The sequence below is a fragment of the Desmodus rotundus genome, chromosome 10, assembly GCF_022682495.2.
Source record: "Desmodus rotundus isolate HL8 chromosome 10, HLdesRot8A.1, whole genome shotgun sequence".
NCBI classification, from domain to species: domain Eukaryota; kingdom Metazoa; phylum Chordata; class Mammalia; order Chiroptera; family Phyllostomidae; genus Desmodus; species Desmodus rotundus.
The window spans coordinates 31,391,950-31,406,499 of record NC_071396.1 but is presented as its reverse complement, the minus strand read 5'-3'; the positions used below and the strand labels follow the sequence as shown (position 1 = coordinate 31,406,499).

Genomic DNA, 14,550 nt, shown 5'->3' with positions numbered 1-14,550 from the left:
GCCACAGAGGAGTGCGGCTGCTGTCCTAAGTGGGGCTTGTGGTTTGGTAGGGAGGTTAACTCATGGAAAGCAACAGCCTTATCCCACTATTCCTTGCCCGAAGCATACTAGAAAAAGGTGGGTAACATATTTGGACAATTAAAAAAAAAAACCCACAAAAAACCTCAACGCAGCTGCACAGAGGAGTGCAGGATGACGCGGGGAAGGCCCTCTGATTTCAGAGTTCCTTTCTCTCCATGTTTCACTTTCTGTAACATCTAATGGTTGAAAATTACTGGTAGTCAGTTTTGACTTGCGGTTGGGCTGCAGGAACCACAGAACAGGAACTTCTTTGTGGCAGGAGTTAGAAGGAGCTTCTTTTTGTGGGTTCACTTACTATTTTAATTCCGTTGTTAGTCAGCTTTACAGGTACGGTTGCCGTTTCTCCTAGGGCTCTTCCTCCACTTTCTTTTAGACTCTATTTTCTCAGGTTACCGCTGCTCGGGTTATTTCACGCTTCTTTTCCTCATCTTCAACCAGGGATATTAGGAACTATCTCACTAATACCTGAAAATTAAAACATGACTAGGTTATATGCCACGTGCACAGAGAACACCAGCTCTGTGGGTGCCCTGCCTCTGGTACCTCTTGCCAGGGTCGGGGTGGTAAAAATGGGGCCTACTCTGTCACCAATGATCCTTGTGGACCTAACCGGAGCAAGGCGCACTTATCCGAGGATCAGGGAAGACATGCTCCGAAGCAATTTTAAGTCAGCAAGGCACCCTTGCCTTCTTTCCTGCTTGTGAACTAAAACGCGAGGGAACTCAACTCTCCCCGCCACCGCCAGACTTTTGGGGCACAACTGCCTTCTCCCACGAGCCAGCCCAAGCTAAAATGAGCTACAATAACCTCTTTCTCTCCGCACAGCAAAGCTCCCAGTACCGCGAACCGACGCCTTCTTGCATCAGCCGGACGGAGTTACGGCGCCCGCGCCCGCGCTCTGCTCTTGGCCTCTCCAAGGTGACGCACGGTGCCGCCTCCTCCCCTTGAAGGCGGGGCTCGCGTGCGGAGGGGCCCAGGAAGTGGGGCGGCCCCGGTGGAGCCCCCGCCCCCGCCGCGTCCCAGCTGCTCCCTGTGCGGGCCAGCGGAGGCGACGTTGGCTGTGGGTCCCGCGCACGTGAGGGGCGCGCGGCGATCCCCTTTGCAGCCCTCGGGACGCAGCCACGGACAGGTGAGGGCGGCGCCGGGCTTACCTGGCAGTCCGCGCGGGCGCGCGCCGGGGTCGCTACCTGCTCTTTCCTGCGGGCGGCTTCTGCTCAACCCAAGTGGGGAGTTGGAGACCAGGGAGGGAAGTCAGAGCAGCTATTACCCGAGAGTTGCTCATTCAGGGGCCACTGTGCTGAGGCCAGGAGGCAGAAATCCGAGGTGTGGAGTGCCGGGAGCGCTCGGGTGGGGTGTGTGTGTGACCTGCCCCTAATTTCTTTGCGTTTGATAGGACACACTGGGTCTCGTCGGGGCGCAGCGGAGTTAGTCACCGTAACCGCCAGCGCCACCGCCACTGTCGGGATTCTCTGCAGAGGTCAGTCCCTCACTTGGGCGGGATCTGATGCGGTCCCTTCGTGGGGACCGGAGATTCCACTCTGATCCCCTACCAGGCCTTTGCTCAGGCTCGGGAGAGCAGAACGCCTTACAGTGGCGTAGGGTCCAGTGTCTCATCACACTAAAAAATTAAAAAAAAAAAAAAAAGGTGATAGTGGTAAAGTTGAGAAGAAATTGCTTCCGCAATTACTTGCTCCGCGCACTGTCCCTTTGTTGAGCAGACAGTGCGCTGGTGGCTTTTACCAGGGGTCACGTTTCTCTAAACTGGGTTAGAACCGCCCCCCCACCCCCCTACACACACACAACGACCTCCTGTGCAACGTCTGAGGGTTTCAGCCGCGTCTGCCTCGTGAGTGTGTTCTGGAAGAGACCTCTGCAGCGGGCTCTTCCAGTCACCGAACAGCTTACCAGGGAAGCTTGGGACCTTAGGAGACCTGCCTCGGTGACGCACGGGATCGCAAACAGGGCTGTGCGTTATGATTCCCATTAGCATTCATTTTCACTTGGCTCAGCAGCCTTTCGGTTTAACAAATATTTATTGTACGCCTGTTAAGGGGGAACTCGGGGCGAGCCAGGCTGGTGTGCACAGGTGTGCGCAGGTGTTGACAGGAAGGCGAGTTTTAGGGCACTTCTTCCTCACTGGTAAGTGTTCAGAGGGAGACCAATGACACTTTGGCTTCGGCGCTGCCTCTTTAATCTCTGGTGATAAGCATGTAAAGGCGGGGAGGAAGGAAATCTAAGAAGAATGTCATTAGCCTGGTCTGTCATTCAGAGTGACAAAGCTTATCAAAACCACCCTTAAAATAAGGTTGCTAGGAATCAACTCTTGGCCGAGGGTTCGCGCTAAGCACTCTGTCTTGTTGCATAAAATATGCAAAGTAGATATTACTCCCCCCAGCACAGGCAGGAAACTGAGGCAGGGAAGGATCTGGCATTTGCTGAAAGTAACCAACCGGTGGACCTGGGAATTGAATGGGGACATTTCTGACTGTAGAACCCTGCCTCTTCCCGGTTCCATGCTGCCGTGAGACAGTGTAAACCTGGAAGACTTCATGGAAATAAGAATTTAAGTTTACATTCACAAACCATCCACATCCTGAGGGCTCAGGCGGCTGTCAGGAGTAAAATGAGCGCGTTTTCCTTCTGCTTGGGTGGTTACACTAGGACCAGTCTGGGACAAGAAGATGAACAGCTATTTTTAAAATGGAAACTTTTTTCTGTGTCTTTCTTAACGTATTTTTAAGAGCCTAATATATATCCAAGTGAGGCAAGTAAGTAAAACTGTACATGCATGCCTTACGTGATGCACATTGAAGTAATAGCTGATTTTCCTATTATTCATGTGCTTCGTATAATTCAGCTTGATCCCATGGCTTCCAGGTGAATAGAGGATGGTGTTGTCAACTAGAAAGGACTTTGTGTTGGTGTATAAATCTATCTTTCCCTTAAATCTCTCTCTGGAAATGTGGAGTTTTACAGCTTCTTTGGAATCCTAAGAATTCCTAATTTAGTCTTTGAGTAAAGGAACCATAACAACTGAAGTGACAATTTCTTTAAGTATGTGTAAACCAAAAAGTGATTTTCATATTAAAATTGCTATCCTGCATGGGAGGAGAATGAATGAGTGCTTAGAATTTTAATTCATATTTCCTAACATGGAGAACCTTTGCTTTCTTCAATCCTTCCTTATAATCATTGGTGCCGACATGCAGAAATTGAGGGGTTTTATATTTAAATTCACATAAGGAGTTGACGAAAGTAGGTTTTATTGAAGGAAGTCTTTTTAAAGCCTGTGTTGGGAGCACCAGACAGGATATTCTGTCTGGAACTTGCTTTTGACCTTGACATTGATAACACACCTTGAACTCCTCTTTAGAAGCATGCATAATGCTGCCTAGAAGGTGTTTATGAAGGTGTGGTTGGCTTTAAGATGCTGTCATTGGAGGGCAGCCTGGGTGATGAATTGAAGAAAACCTCAGAAAAGCCAAAGAGCCAAGGAGCAGAGTACATGGAGTGTGAAACAAGGGGCAGGTCCAGATTTTGTAAGACCGAAAAGGTCAACATTTGAAATGAGTGATACAAAATAACATTGAATGTAAAATGTAATAGAAAAAAAATTTTTTTAAATGGTAGGCACATTTGGAATCCTCTTGAAGAACAATAATACAAAATCAGTGATGAAAGCGAATACGTATTTAGAAGGAGAGAAAGAAATTACAACGATTTGCTGGAGAGTTCTGCCTCTGCTGAGATGGTTTTGGGCAATTTATAAGAAGTGCTTACAAAGCACTGCTTCCTGATTGCAGCCTGGCTTCCCTGTCCCCGAGAACACTCAGCATCTTCCAGCAGCTTGTCCCAGCGGTAGGACCTATGCCAGCAAGAGGCCGGAAGCTGAGCTCCATTACCTTTAAAGACTGAAAGGAACGGTTGTTGGTTGGAGGCAGAGCTCGTGGTCTCTTGGACCTAGAATAGCCTTCTAGCTGGGTGGGAGGGCCCTGGGCCCATGGGGGCTTGGGGCACTTCGTGTCCAGTGAACAGTTCTGAGCTGAAGGCCCGCGCAAGCTGGTCTCCAGTTTGCTTGCTTCTCCAGGAACGTCTTTGGCTCTCTCAGTGTTCATTCCATCAGTCATCATTTATTGAGGGTTCTCTCTGTCTTAGGCTCTGGTACACAGACGTCTGAGTTCTAGGAAGTCTTCCAGATGCTTCTAGAGCTAAAGTATGAAAACTACTGATCTTCTCAATGAGGAGAAGTTCATACGAGGGCTGATACATCCTAGTTGTGTTATAATTATAATTATGATTCATGCTCCTATCACTGACATTTACTGGCCCACAGATTATGCTAAGAACTATTAACTTTTTTTATTTTTATTTTTGTATTTTATTTTATTTGAATGTCGTTGTTTTATTACAGGTGTCCCAATTTCCCGCCCCCTCTTGCTCTCCACTGCCCGAGCAACCCCCACCCGCTCCCATAGTGAACCCGAACTCTGTTGTCCTCGTCCACCAGTCATTCATACCTGTGCTGTGATTAGTCCCTTCCCCTCCTTCCCACCCTTATCTCCCCTCTCCTCCCCTCCCCCTCCCCTCCCCCTCCCCGACCCCTCCAGTCCCTGTCAGTCTGTTCCTTGTTTCCACGCCTCTGGTTCTGTTTGGCTCGTTCGTTTGCTTTGTTCATTAGGTTCCTCTTATAGGTGAGATCATATGATATTTGTCTTTTGCTGCCTGGCTTAGTTCACTTAGCATAATGTTCTCCAGGCCCATCCTTGCTGTCGCAAAAGGTAGGAGTTCTTTCTGTCTTTCTGCTGAATGGTATTCCATTGTGTAAATGTACCATCATTTTTTGTTTTTTTTTTTTTTAATTGTTATTCAATTACAGTTGTCTGCCTTTTCTCCCCATCCCTCCACCCCACCCCAGGTACCATGGTTTTTTGATCCACCTGTTGATTGATGGGCACCTGGGCTGTTTCCAGCACTTGGCAATTGTAAATAACACTGCTATGAATGTTAGGGGTGCACAGGTCCTTTTGAATTGGTGTTCTAGGATTGGATTCTTTAACACAGTCCTACCAGGTAGGGCTATTCTCACTTCCATTTCAATGTGAGAAAACTGAGGCACAGAGACAGAAAGGGACGCGTCTTAGGATTTAAGTGCAGAAGCCCCTCCCTCTCCCCGGGAGTCTTCAACATGCCATTGTCCTGTGTTGGTATTGTGGGAAAGGTCTCAAAGGCTGGCCCAAGGCTGCTTGGAATGGCCTTATGGGACAAACCTAGGTATTTGCTCATTGCCTGGGGTTAACAAGTTTTTTTTAGGGACAGACTGTGGGAATGCAGGGGAAGAATGTTATTGTCATTCACTCCTACTGCAAAATTTTCGTTTCACAAGCAAACCGATAGGATTGCGTATACCTGGTTGCATAAGGTGGAATTGCCTCTTCTGTGTGACTGTGGGCTCGTCTGGATTTCCCCAGTGGGCGGCTGTGGAAGGTGGCCTTGTTTCAGAATGCTGGGGTTTGGTTTCTCTCTGAAAGGCCTACCCCCTTCCCAGGCCACAGAGGACTTGAAGATGCTGGTGTGTGTGCCCTTTATGTCTTGAACGTGTCTAGAAGAACTGTGCCTTGCGTTTTCAGTAGTTCTTTTCTGGAAGAGACAGCTGTCCCTCACAACTCTGGACGTTTGTCACAGAATAGCTGCATCCCGGCCGGCAGCGTAAGAATATACAGCTGTAGACACCAGTGTGTTCATCAGTGTGGGGAAAGACGGCTTGCCTTTGGGTGTGACACTCCTGTCACTGTGTCTTTACTTCTCCTCCAGCGACAAACGTTCAGACCAACATTAATGTGAGTTTGTGGTCGGAGGCAGAATTTAATCCTGAGAGTGCCAGCTGTTTCATCCCCGCAGCCACTCGCTTGCTCATGGGGTCATTTGTTGCTCGCCTAGTTGTGCTAAGTGTCAGTGTTGGCTGCCTGAAGGAGACACAGTGTAGATCAGACAGGCAGGACCCCCACAGACAGGGAAAAACGGACTTGGCTGTGTTCTGGGGGACTGGCGCCAGGTGCCCTAATTCCGGCCGGGAGTCGGCGCGAGAGGAGTTAAGAAGTTATCACAGTTCAGGAGTCAGGTTGTGGGGCTTGGCTGAGGGCAGTAGGGAAGCAGAGGTGGGGAAGGATTCGAGAGCCATCTGGCAGATGGTAGACGTGGCCAGGTGGATGTGGGGGAGAGAGAGGGAGTGAGGTTTGTGCCTTGGGCTGTTGGGTGGGTGCCAGTACCACCAGTCAGGACTAGAGGAGAAGACTGTTTTTAGAGAATAATAATGACTTTTGTGGATATCATGAGTTTGGGACGTCTGGACGTCCCCACGGTAGAGATTTTGGGTGTACAGTGGCTAGGATAAGGGTCTGCAGTCCAGGAAAGAGGTCAGCAATACAGAGGTTTGAGACAACTGGTCTTTATGTGGTCATGAAATAATCAACTATGAACTGATTGAGTAAGACCGCTGATTTGACAATTGAATAATGCAATGGATTGAATAAGGTCAACTCTGACTCATGCCGCCTCTCAACAACGGTAGGCAGGCAAGAAGCAGGTCACAAAGGAAATGGGGACATTTCTGCTGGCCAGGCAGCCCAGGAACTAGTTTAATGGGATGCAAAAGGTGGAAAGGTTTACTTCCACTCATCCTTTGCAGGTGGAGATGAATTCTCCACTCCCTTTGGCCTTTCGTTTGTTTGATAGCCTGAGTCACCGGCCTGCGAAATCGAACAAGAGCAGGAAGGGGCGGGACGGTGACAAGGGGCTTGTTGAAGCTGGCTTGCAGCATTCGAGCACAAGGTCAAATGCTTACTTACCGACCCTCTCAACTTACTCTCTTTTATTAAAAACACTCATGTGTCATTTATGTTCACTGTAAATGAATCCTTTTCTTTTATATCTGAATTGACAGATGGTTGCTTTTGAGAAACTACAAGTTTAGCATAGCCTGTTTCAACTTTGTTAAATACAGCTACTAAACAGGAATATTCATGAGAGATGTGTAAACAGATCAGGGAAACCAAAAAGAAAGTATTGAACATATCTCCGGGACTAACCATGTTCAGATCCAAGTTCCCACAGTGGTGATGCATAAAACAAAAAAATGAGCAAACCAACCAACAAAAAACTCAAAACTGAAAACAAATACAATCATTGTGTAATACTTCTTCTTCTTCTTTTTTTTTTTTTTTGGTGGTGTTTGGGGAACTATTTTTAGCATTATGAAAGATCGTGGGGGTTAGTCTGAGAGTTTAGGTAATATGTCAGAAAAGAACGCCGCGTTACTTGAACTACAATAACCAATGTTATTGTCATAGTTGTTGTGCCCCACGTAAAAGGTTTTACATGTACAACGTTCGTTTAGCTTTGTGGGTTTGTAGTCTGGAAATGACCTTTAGGGCCAGCACTTAGCTTCCTGACGTCCCCTGGGGAGCGCAGAGATGCTGCAGCCTTGCTTACCCTCACGGGGTCCGTTGGTGACACAGTCCATCTGTGACACAGTCCGTCCGTCAAATGTGCCTGCAGTTCCTTGCCCTACAGTGACATGCGTCTCTGGAATGCGGCCTGTCTGTTGCTGGAACACGTTAAGTCTCTTTTTCTCTTGAGTCTTTCCCTCCACAGAGCCGCCTCCGCTTTCCTCCTTACCTGCTCTCTGCTGTCTTTGCTACGCACTTTTCTTCCTACCGAGTTTATTTTTTGAACTTTGTAGGAGTCCTCAGCGGAAGTTGCCTTCAGTATTTTAGGCCTGTCTAAACAGGTAGGGTTTCGCTGACATTTCTTTCGTTCTCTTAAATCTCCTTTGGGCTGGCACGGAGACATGCAGCTGTAGCCAGGAATGAGGAGGAGGGTTCATAAAGTTCCCTGTGTTAATATTGAGCCAGAAGACCTGGCAGGTCTGAGAAGGTCCATGACGAATTGTTTTTAAATATCACGAACTATTTCCACGACCAAAAAAAAAAAAAATTGAATGCATAGGCATGGCCCTGGTCATTAATCACAGACGGTATTCAGTCATTTATTAATTACATCCTTTCCAGCTTCCCGCCTTGTGTCAGTGTCTAGCTTTATCACTAATTTATTCCTGATTCTCTCAGGAACCCTGCTGGGTAAAAGTCATGCCCATTTTAAAGACAGGAACACTGAGGCTGAGACAATTGGGGTAGATGGACAGGCTCACCCGGTTGAGTGGAGTTTTACTTTTTCTCTCCCTAAAGCCACCCAGCGTCTAATTTTAACCATTCTTCTCTGCCTTGCTTCCCAGTGAAGGTATTTAATCACAAGACTAGACAGTCTCTGAGACCCATTTCAACTAAGGGATGTCTCTGACTCCCGGGGCTGGGAGCAGCCGCTCTGTGTACTCCGGGGTTGAAACCCTTCATTTCGGCAGTAATGAACTGCCAGGCGTGCCTTTCTTAATAGAACCTGAGGATTCTTCATCTCTAAAACCTCACTGTGCAGTATTTTAGCTCACTGGGGAGATTTGTTTGCATAGTTCTGGTCACTCCAAGCCTCTCCTTAGCTGCTCTTCCATGAAACGAGTCACAGGCTGCACGACATGAGTGGAAAGGAAACTGGGGAAGTTGGTTTGGGAATTATCAATGGAAACTGCTAGGTGATAGTGCCCACTTCCTTGAGCTGTTGCTGCCATTGGTGAAATCAGAGTAGTGGGGGGCAATCGATATAACCGTTTTAAAAGACAGATGGTTTCAATATCGATAATTGCCTTCTTTGCCTTTTCATTTGGGAGATGCGGCTATAATGGAACACCTGACAAATACTAAAGCGCGCTGACCTCCTGCTGACAGTGAGCGGCCCCTTTGGGTATTTTGAGACAAAAAGGTTTGTGATCTGGGCAAATGTAATGCTTCACTGAGAAGCCTAGAAATATATTTTCCATATAAACCGTATTTCACATGAGCATAGGAAATATCCATTGATCTATATTTTTAAAATGTTTTCTTAACTTGCAGGCGAGGAAAGACCGTGTGTGTGTGTGTGTGTGTGTGCGCGCGCGCGAGCGTGCCATTTTAGTGCATTGACAGCAGTTTTCCTCATTTGGCTCAGGCATTTGGATCGCTTCAGAGATGACTGAATGCACATAAATCAGTTTCTCGTGGTTGCATCCTGGCAGCCTCGCCTGTGGCCCTTTCTTGGTCCCGACATGCTGGGGCACCCCAGCTTTGTCCAGGACCCTCGGGATTAAAAAGCATCTTAGCTTACGGAAATCCACATGTTGATGGGAAGAGAGGAAAGAGGCCGAGGAACTGTGGACTTTGGCAGAGTCATGCCCAGTTCTAGGATCTTCAGTTCTTGCTTGATAGAGAGATCAGGTATATGGACCTCATCCTGTGGCCAAGTTCAAGGGCTTCATTGTCAACTTGTTGACCTTGATTTTGCAAAGATGATAAGAGGGGAAAAGCTGCCGAGAGATGCAGGCAGATAAATCTCGCTCCCTCCTCATCGTGGTTACGCCCAGGCCCCTAATGAGGCCGTGTTGGGACTGGTCGCCTTGACTGATTTAAAACTCTGTGTGTGGTGTATACAGCTGCTCACACACCTTATCACCGAGCAATAAATGCAGTACCTGACTCTATTTAATGAACAATTAACCATTAATTAAAGAACTCAGCTGTGAGAATTTTTGGTTGATGGAATACACTGGTCTGGAGGCAGGCTTGCAGTTCTGGTAAAGGCAGGATGAGGAAAAAGTACATTTCCAGTAGTTCATATGGAAAGTAATACAATACTCAATAAATAATAGTGCAAGAATAAACTCTGTGTTTTGCGTAATCACAACTTAAACCTACTTTTGCCCCACCCTGTATTCAGAGATGATAGTAGTGGAAGGAATTGCCCCCTGAATTCACCCATGCGTTCCATCAGAACTGACCTGCCACGTGGCACGTGTTGGTCTAAGTGCTGAGGTGGACTAGGCAAGTATAGTCCCATCTTCTCAGAGGACTTCTTGTGGGGGGCTGGGGTGGGAGGTAGATTGGGGAGACCAAGTAAAAAAAAAGCTGATGAAATGATTAGTTTGACTGTGAAGGCTCTAATGACTCAGTGTGACAAGAGATTATGGTGCAGAAGTGCCGCTTTATACTAGAAGGTCAGGGTCAGGGTCACGGTCAGAGTTAGAGTCAGGGGTAGAGTAAGGCTTCACGAGGAGGTATGCTTGACCTGGGACCTGGAAGAGCCAGGTGTTTGACCGGAGAACAGATTATGGAGCTAACAGCCGTGAACCAAGACAAAAACAAAATCCTTAGACCTTCACCCCAAATGTTTGCGGCACCCATTTCTCCTTGCTTTGGGGCCTCCGCCTGCTCCTTCCTTTCGGGCATGACTGTCAGCCCTGGTGAGACTGAACATCCTGGAGATGATGGCCTCTCTCCCAGGTGAGGTCCTTTCTGTGGGCCGCTGAGCCTTGCTCCTTCCACACAACCCAAGTCCATTGAACTTTGCACCCAAAAGAGCTCCCTCTCTGTTTGCTTTCCAATCACACTGGCTGGTGAGCTGAGTGCAGAGACTGCTTGAACTTTCCCTTCATGCCCAAAGCATACGTCATTTCACTTGGTGCTTTCAGCCTTTTGGAAGTGACACACCAGCCTGTCAATGGTGTCACCTGCCAGGAACGAGAGCTTCCTCTTCTTTCCAACTATGGATTATTTTTAGCCTTTTTCTGTCGTGTATGAAGTTTGAATTGGTCTGTGTGTTTATGGGAAGTGAATGAACGCAGCTGACGGGGCTTTGCAAAGGACGGTGTGAGTGCTTGAATGAACACCCCTTCGTGCTCCGTCAGTGGAAACCCATTCGGTGGTGTGAACCCTGCCACAGTGGCTTGAGAATGTCTGTGTGTTTCTTGCTGATTAATTCTAAATAGTACAGTTTGGCTCCTTTAGAATAGAAAGATGTGATTATACAGAATTTGACTAGAAAGCAGAAATTTACTAAATAAAATCGAAAACCCAAACTTAGATGCTATCCAAGCCATTGTGTAGAGAGAGTCTTATAAAGACTATCCTCTCTCTGGAAGCGTCTGTTCTGGGCAAAGACAATGCATATGAAAGCAGTTTCATGCAAATCAGTAAGAGTTACACCAACTTACTAACAAAACACGTTACACAGATGTCTGTTGTGATTCCCTGAAATGCATCTGTGCCATGGGAGCGCAGTGACTGTGTTTATTTGGAGAACTTTTTTCAGAATATTAAGATCTAAACCTGTAAAAAAAAAAAGATCTAAACCTGTGTACGTGGGCTTTTCTCTATTGGCCGTTGGGCAAGAACTAATTAGCTCTGTCACGTTTTGAGTTGCCTGCGTGGATTGTTGTAAGCAAAGCCCAAGAACGCTCTCGGTCCTTTGACAGGATCTCTGTTTCTGAGATTGGTGCCAGCACGGAGCTGGCAAATACCCGGTGCAGAGCTGCAGCTCCTTTCCAAAGCACAGGGCAGAGTCCCATGCTGACGACTCACCTTTCCCACCGAGCCCCAGGGTCCTTGGTAACAGTAGCTCTTCAGGCAGCTGCCCAAATGGATCTGATCTGTGGCCACCCGAAATCTAGTTTTTCTCCAAGAACATTTGGGATCGGATTTTTCCTCTCTGCTGGAGGAAAGCATGCACAAATGCAGAATATCCCAGCACACATTACTTTTTAATTTTATATGGATTTATTATACAGACATATGACGTCAATATCAAAGGAAATAAAAATCAAACATTTGGAACCAAAGCAAATACTCCCTTTCTTGAAGAAACTAGCCATTAAAAGTTTTTCCATGTTGCCTTGCATTTGAGTCCGTACGTATGCATCATTTTACGGAGCTGTAAACATAGGTTAGGTATGATATTATGGTTTGTGTGCTTTCCATTTAGTTCTGTCATAAATCATTTTCCAGGTGGCTGTAAGCATCAGAAAATTAAATTTTAATGGCTGCATTAATGGAGATTAGTGGCTCCTATTTTCATTCACAATGTACGTGTATCTCTATAAATACATCACTGAAATGGTGTATGCTAAATTTCCTAGCCTTGTAGTGCATTTATAGTTTACATTACCCCAGTCGTCACCTTGTGCAAACTCGGCAAGACATTCTATTATTCACCTGCGATCATGGAGTAATTTAATATTTCACGTGGTGAGCATGTATTGGGAGTAAGTATAGAAACCTTTGGACCATGTATTATTTGTGTGGATTTTCTTTAAAATACTCTAGATCTAAAAACACATTAAGGAAAATCATTGAGCTCTCCAAAGAACCAACAGCATGGAAAAACCTTCAAAACCAATCCACGTAAGTTAATTTATACCTCACTGTGGAGACTGAGAGTGGTATATCTTTCTTTTTATTAGCTCCGTGAGGGTCTTTGTATTAATCTGCAAGGTGAAATCAATCCAAGAACCATCATAAAATTAAGAGGAAAATGGCCTGAATTAACACATTTGGCTTTTTATGCTTATTTATAGAATTCAGAATGAAGGGACTAAGATAGCAAAATCGACAGCATAGCCCAATGATTTTAGTACAAAAAATGATCTGTTCTGGGGGAAAAAAGCTGTCTCCCTTGGACCCTTCAGTGGGAATTGGTGTGAAGTATTTATAGAATGAGAAGCAGTAGAAAATGTCCCCACAGTCAAATTTTAGCAAGTACCCAAAGGAGAAGCAATTCATTGATATTTGTATAATGACATAAAAAGCCAGGCACCCATCAAAAGCATGGCTGTGGAAAATGATTTGAAAACAGTGGCCCTTGGATGACTTCGGTTTGATTGGAAGTCATGGGTATACAAATATCTCTTTGACTTCCTGCTTTCACTTTTTGGGGGGTGTATACCCAGAAGTATAATTGCTGGAATATATGATAATTCCATGGTTATTTTGAGGGGCCATTTTAGTGTTTTCCATAATGACTGTACGATTTTACATTTCCAGTCCACCGACAGTTCACAAAGATTCCCGTTTCTCTAGATCCTCACCCAGACTTATTTATTTTAATAGTGACCACCCTAAAGGGTATTAGGTGGTATCGCATTGTGGTTGGTTTTGATTTGCATTTTCCTAATGATTAATGATGTTGAGTATGATTTCTTTTTTAAAAGTTTGCAAGTGCAAGACCTGACCTTTTGGAGTTTCATAGACAGAAGTTGCCTGGAGAGTCAAAATACCTAGATTCTAGCCACGTATCTATCCTAAGTAGCCATTTTACCTTCAGCTCTATCCAACGAATGTTAACTAGGTCACTACTAAGAGCTGACTGCTGCACTGGGTGCCACAGAGAAGAGAAATACAAACCACAACTTTTACATCGATGTCTCTTATTTAGTTTTTTTGCCTGTGAAAGTAAAACAAACAAACAACCCCCCAAACCTTTAATCTTTTCTAATTCTAAAGCCTTAAACCTGTAATCTAAGCTTGTAAATGTAATCCAGAGTCTCTTCAAACTAGGTAGGATTGCCTGCCATCACAATAAGATGTGAAAACAAATACACGGGGAAAAGGCAAATGTGAGATTTTTTTTGAGGGGTCTGTGATTAAAATATGAACCTTATATATTTACAACTTCTACTTAGTTTTAATTGCTGAGTTTTATTTTGAAAATTTAACCTTTTTTAGCCAGCTGATACTATTTATTGAATGTTTACTGGCAAAAGATTACAGAGTGGCTCTCTCTTCACAGCAAAGGTTCTTAAAACAGTGTCTCTTGTCATATCTTCTTCCTGCTTCCCCAGATCCCTGAATTCTGGCTTCTGTGTTTCTACTGCCCTCCCAATAGTCAAAAAAAAAAAACAAAACCAATGGATGTGCCTCAGTATTCCTCAACCAACTCCTCTGTAGTACTTGAAATGATGGCTCCCTCTTTGAAACTTCTTCCTTTCTCAGCTTTCTTGATCTTTCCCCCTTGTCTTCCCTGGCTCTCCTGTGGCCCATCTGGAAACCTTAGACACTTGCCTTTGCTTCATCCTACCCTCCCAACATTTATCATCACTAGATCACATAACTCACTTCATCTCCATTCTGCTAGCTCTTGAGACCCTTACCATGATAGGCTGATGCATCTTGTATGTATACTGTTAGGGTCTCATAAGAGCTCATAGATCACACTGGGCTGTATTGGGATTGCTTTGTTATCTCTCTCCTGCTGAACTCGGGAGAATGGATGCTGTATATTTTAGTCTTTGAACTAATACCTAGGGGGGAAAATAGCGTACCTTTGTTGCTATTTATAAGATTTTTCAACCATACAAAAGCATGAACAGTATGAAAGTCCCCGACTTTCATATCACAGATCTAATTCAACTACAGTATTCATACAATTGTAGCCATTAACATCCAAGGTTGGGAAATGCAAGTTTTCTCAACAGCTTAAAAAAAAATCTGGCATTGTTATAGCTCATTGGTACGTTGAAATCAGCTTCTGCTTTGAACATGGTTCCTTATGGTCTGA

At 45.5% G+C, this 14,550-nt stretch overlaps 1 protein-coding gene across 5 annotated transcripts in view; it reads left to right on the top strand.

The window, feature by feature from the left end:
- The first annotated feature begins 1,089 nt into the window (after window positions 1–1,089).
- Window positions 1,090–14,550, top strand: part of MCTP2 (multiple C2 and transmembrane domain containing 2) — a 145,109-nt gene continuing 131,648 nt past the window's right edge. For 3 of the 5 annotated variants that reach the window (XM_053913355.1, XM_024561680.2, XM_024561681.2), the window contains exon 1: window positions 1,090–1,210. The gene's annotated coding sequence lies outside the window, so the exon portion shown is untranslated. Of the gene's footprint in view, window positions 1,211–1,474; window positions 1,559–4,818; window positions 4,860–14,550 lie in introns of those variants that run through there. The other 2 variants (XM_024561682.2, XM_053913354.1) reach the window with 2 other exon arrangements.